Source organism: Nipponia nippon, unplaced genomic scaffold (assembly GCF_047370975.1).
Source record: "Nipponia nippon isolate SJK-2023a ecotype South Korea unplaced genomic scaffold, ASM4737097v1 scaffold_4, whole genome shotgun sequence".
Classification (NCBI taxonomy): Eukaryota; Metazoa; Chordata; class Aves; order Pelecaniformes; family Threskiornithidae; genus Nipponia; species Nipponia nippon.
Window position 1 is genome coordinate 70,861,025 of NW_028262358.1, and position 5,721 is coordinate 70,866,745.

The 5,721-nt window shown below is 40.1% G+C and overlaps 1 long non-coding RNA gene across 1 annotated transcript; it reads right to left on the reverse strand.

The window, feature by feature from the left end:
* Positions 1-3,415: 3,415 nt before the first annotated feature.
* LOC148053365 (uncharacterized) lies at positions 3,416-5,721 on the reverse strand. Its single transcript, XR_015708929.1, has 3 exons — positions 5,644-5,721; positions 4,914-4,972; positions 3,416-3,479 (listed from the first exon to the last, which is right to left on the reverse strand). It is a non-coding gene; the product is annotated as an uncharacterized LOC148053365 (long non-coding RNA).

Here is a 5,721-nt window from a genome sequence, read left to right on the forward strand (position 1 = left end):
GATGCAAGGCTTCTCTCACGGGGAGTAGGAGGAACCCTCCAGCCACAGAAGAATTAAAATCTCGAATGAATGATTCTCTGTGCAGTGTTTTCTTAAATAAATAAAATTTCAGTTTTGATTAAATTGGACCCTTGGTCCATTTATGTCTGAAAGACATGTACACCAATGTGATTTGTCAAAAATATGACATATATAAATTAAATTTTAATAGCATATACACAGTTACCATTGACATATTAAAAACCTCAGTTTCATTTAATGGAGAACTAAAGCAAAAATAGTCCTAAGGCAAGGTCCTCTGAACACCTGCTATCCAACCTCCTTTTTCTGTTTTCTGAGGAAGAAGAAATGAGCTCCTAGTAGGTATGTATATAAGATGCATATAAAAATATTTGGGGTGAGTCTGTATGTATGTCCTCCCAAACTTCCTGGATCCACTCAAATAGGAAATAATATTTCCTATTTGATTTTTTAATTTTTTTAATTAAAATATGAGTTCATACTTGATTGAAAACAAATTCTAGCTATGGCTGGAAGAAAGGGGAAAAGAAGGGAGGGAATGGGGTAGAAAACAAATTCTAGCTCTGGCTGGAAGAAAGGGGAAAAGAAGGGAGGGAATGGGGTAGAAAACGAATTCATGAAGTATCTTCACTTCACTTACCAGTTGTTTGAAAACAGAAGTAAAACCCGCTTCTCCCCCCTGGCTTCCTGAATGGCACTTTAGCTGTATTTCCTATCCTGCTCATTTTCACTTCTCTGCCACTGGCATTGGAATGCTTTTGTGGGAATCATGTAGCGGTAGCCATTTGGGTGTCACACGGGTAAGCAGCTAAGCTGACAAGCACTACCCTTGCAAACTCCAGTAGGAACTGAGACTGTTGAACGTCACAGGATTGATGTTTTACCTCTGGTGGTACCACTTGCTGTGGAGTCACATCTGGTTGCTTTTAATAGGATTACGCAGTACTGTACAACAGACTCTACTCCTAATTGGTAAAAGTTCCACAGCCTGACCCTGAAAAATGCAGCATTTTCCTTTGAGATGTTCCTCTCTATTGCTGCTGGGAGCCGAGGAGCCTCAGTCCTTCCAGGAGTTGCTCAGCTTACTGCAGGATGCAGTCTGTTTGAGCCCGTTACCGTTCCCTGTGTATTAATTATCATCGCCATAGAAACAGACATAAAGTGCATTTGACTTAAGACGGAAGCACGATTAATATTTTGTATTTTCAATTTAAAATGTTATTAACCTTTCATAATCAGAACCAGATACTCTCAAATTTTGAAATGATACAGTATTTTATTAAGTTTTGAAGCTGCCTCCATTAAAATCACAGGAGGTGTTAAAAACATGCCTCTGACTTTTAATGGGAACGAGGGAAACTCCTAAATACCTGAATTAACCACAGGAATTTTTTATGAATTATGGGGTATGATGCCCCCATGAGAACATGGAAAGAGTTTCACATCTTTACAATACTAAAGAGCCTTGTCGTATATATTACTCACTTTCTTCTGGCCTAAGCATTTGAAAGGCTAAAAGGAGATGCTGAAAGGAGGAGGGTCAGCAAAAAAACGCAGTATGAAAAGGGTATGAGGATTGTCAGATTATTAGGAGACTAAAAGTTTAACATATTTAATTATGGAATTTTTACGGAATTTGTAATCCAAACCATTGGCCACCTTTATTTTGCCAAGCAGAACCAAATGCTGTAATTCATGACACCTCTGGGACCAATCACACCGCAGCAACTTGTTAAAAACGTAGTACATAACAGTGTGTCCAAACTGGCCAACTGTATGGTCAAACCTGTCTGCCACAACTCACTTTGGTCTACTGGAGGAAGCAATTAATTGTCTTACCAGAACTGTCTTTGTGCAATGTTTCTGGGTGAGAATATGGATTAAAATTTTTTCATCAACACTCAGCCCCTGGGCAGCTCAGAAGCACTGTGGGAAGGAGACGAGCCACCAAACTGCATGATGAGTAGCTACAGCTACGGTGGCTTTAGCATCTCATTCTGAGCTCACTGTCTTCCCTGGGCAAAATCACAGAGTAAAGGCAATATGCTCTGTGGTACATTACCGTGCCTTCAGCTCTTCATCTTTGGGTTCCTTCAGCTGCCTGCCAGCACAAATCACTAACATGAACATACATGCACACATGGGATACGCAACGTGTGAGCTGTCCCAAGACTTCCGCAGCAGCTTGGCTGACATCCTCAATGCAGTAAGTAAAGCCAGGGAAAACATGATCATATCCCAGCATCTCAGTTCTCTTCGCCTGTTGTAAAGCTACACCCCATGACTTTAGGAGGCTCTTTGCCCAGAAGGCACAGTCGGAGGACCAGTGGAGCACAGTCTGTGCTTATTGCCACCTCTATGCCTGCGTTTCTTCAAAGGCAAAACTCCTGCCAACTCCAATGGTGCAGTATCAGAGGGAAGGTGCTCTTCGATATCATCTGGGGATCTGGCCACCCTCATTAGGTGTAATAGCACAGATGATGCACAGACTCCTGAAACAAAAACATTTTCTCTCTCAGGAAATGGAACTGTAAAAACAAAGTATTAATGGTTCATCTGGTAAAAGCTTCACAGCGTGTTTGATCACACAACACTCGGAAACTGCCTTAACTTTCTTTCTGCTTTTAGTGCAAAGTGCAACATAAAGCCTCCAAATGCACAAAACCCCATGAACAGAGAAATACCTCACATCCATATACTTTTACACAGATGCACTGTAATTTACACAGACTTTGTTACAGTTTACTTTTTGTACAACCCATCCTTAAAATCACACCTTAAAATCTTGTGTAGATTTGTAATTATGAGTAACTGACATGAATATCTGTAAGCTGCATTGCAAACAGAATGAAAAAAAACAACCAAAATTTAATACCTAGAGTCATAAGCTGCAGGAATATTCAAGACCTTGCCTGGTAACAGCTTCATAGTATGCCACCCAGGAAATAAACACAAATGACTGTGAGTATTTATTTTCCCCAGTCTAAAATAACCCATTGCATTTTTTGGGTGAAAAAACAACTGCTCAAACAAATCCCACAAGGAAACATCAAAAATTGAACATACACACAAACACATGCATGAATGTACCTATCTATCTACCTACCCATATGATATATGATGCAGTTTTACCATCTTTACTCCACTATGGAAAGCAAAGTCATGAAAAGCCTTAAATACATGCTCATTTAAAATGGAATTACATTCAGCCCAGAACCTATTGGCATACCTATAGCTGTACTCTTAATTTGAGTAATATTTAGCATTCTTCCATCTGCTTACATGTTTACATCAAAATGCAGCTATTACAATCATTGGAAAGCATCCCAGGGAAACTGAGGATGTCTTACCCATGTTTTATAGGCAGTTGGGCAGCAGAGACAGAAATGTATGAAGCAACAGTCCATGGGCACAGGATGAACAAGCATTAGAGGCAGCAACCAAATTCAGAGACCTGACTGGGGGGGGAAATAAAGCATAAAATCTTGATTAATCAAAACTGCATAATTGTTGTAGAAACATATTGGGAAAGATCTCCCAGCGTCTCCCATGGGGCAAGGGTGGAGTTGGGTTTTTCGTTGTTATATTCAGAGATAGACGAGAGCTCTGCTCCAGAACAGCCGAGCAGTTCTATGCTCATATCAAATGCGGGTAGGAAAGGGCCTTGTCCCTGGGCTAAAGCAGATTATTAGCGTTTTCAGTATCCAGTGCGAATGCCCCAAATACTCAGGTACTATTCACTGCTAGTGCCTTCACTCCATAAATAAAGAAAGAAATAAAACGAACCCCAAAAGGTCCTATTTTCCTCTCAGTATAAACCAGGAAAAAAGAAGAAATCTCAAAAATCGTCATGGGAGGTAAAATAGCCTGGGGAATGTGAACTCCCAAACAGGTATTTCTTTCTCCAAACCATACTACATCTGTAAGCTATTACTTCTGTATCTTTCTATCAGAGAAACATGGAAGCAGTAGGGCTGGGAGATGCAGCCAAGTGCAGCCACCTGCAGATACTAGGAAAAACACAAAATACTTCCTGAAGCAGCAGATGCCAATGTTTAGCTTGTTACAGAGTTTGAGGAGAAACAGGGGAGGGAAGGCTCAAGTAGGAGAAAAACATGAGGAAAGCTTCTGTGCTTAACTTACTGAAGGATGGAGAGATTCAATTAAGAGATGGCTAAATAAAAATGTAAATCTGGGTTCATATGTCTTGTCTCGGACATATAAAATGTGCAGAATAAGCAGGAACGTATAGATTGTTGTTTTCCCTTGATTCAGGTCCACATTAATATTTCTGGCGTCAGAAATCTTCTCTCTCATTGAAAATGAGGTGCTCCTGACAGAAGGAGTTTCACATTTTAGAACTGCTCAGCCTAAGGGTCTGAGCTGAAGTGAATATGAGTCAATAATGCCAAGTGAAACAAAGTAAATAATGAAATCAATGGAAAACTCCCACTGAGTCTAGCTCCCAGTAGACTACAGATCAGGCTGTAAGGCAGTAGGAATACAGCCAGTGCCACAGAAATCCTGAGAGAAAAATGTATTTAGGAAAAAAAGTTTCTACCTTTCTTAATGTGATTAAGGGCTACAGAAGGAGTTCAACCATTTGGCATTACAATGTCACTCGTGATGATGCAATGACCTACCTCACCAAGGGCCCAGGCACTGCTGAGGCTAGTAGGAATGTGCTACACTTGTGCAAGAGAGCAAATTGTTACTGGGGAGAGAAGCTATATTCCTTGATTGTTGTGCACATTGGCAATAAACCTATGTTTTCTGTCAATGAAGACTTTTAAATTTAGTTTTCAAGGTAAAAGGAAAAGAAAACACATTCAGCATGAGAAATACACTAGAAGGAATGAAGAGATAGTACTGTAAATAGGAAGAGGACAGACCTTTTCTTCTACTTGCTGATTTCTTCTCAAAGGTTTCTTTAGAACAATGCCTAAAAAACCTGAAAAATTTGTAAAGGTTGATTAAAAAGCAATATGGAGTCATCTGAGACAAGTTGTGTTATATGTGACCACAGAAAAGGAAATGAAATGTACTAGGAGTGTAAAAATATTTCTGCCTGTCATTTAAAAAAATACATCTGATTACCTCCTTTTTCATAATTTGCCTTTTCCTGTTTTCCAGTTCAGAATTAAAGGAGCCTAGTGGGTCCTTTCAGCTCCATCGTTTTCTGGTTGGCCACAGTTTTTAGAGGATCCAAAATTGCCAGGTATGTTTCTGGACAAGAACTACGAGCCAGGGGCTGCTTACCATCCAGGTTTCTTAGACAAAGAAATAAAGCACAGACTGATTAAATGACTTGCACAAGGGGATACGGGAAACCTGGAGCAGAACTGAGAAAGAAACCCATGCCTCCCCAGCCAGGATTCACACTAACACCTAGACCACCAGAACACTACCTCAGTGTGATCACAAAAACAGAACAGGAATTAAATTCTGACAAATAATCAATTACGTAAGCAAGGCAATCTGTCCTGGGGAAGGTATGTTTTAATCACCAGTTTCCCTCAGTCTTCAGCCAAAGGCCTGATGGCTATGGTATTGCAAATCAAGAGCTCAGATCTGGCAGAATAATGCAGAAAGAGATACAAGTTCTTTAGTGTTATGACTTACCTGCACTTCATCGAAGGTAAAAAAAATGCAATAATTGTCCTCTGCATAACTCAAAGGCTAAGGCTCATTGGAAATTCA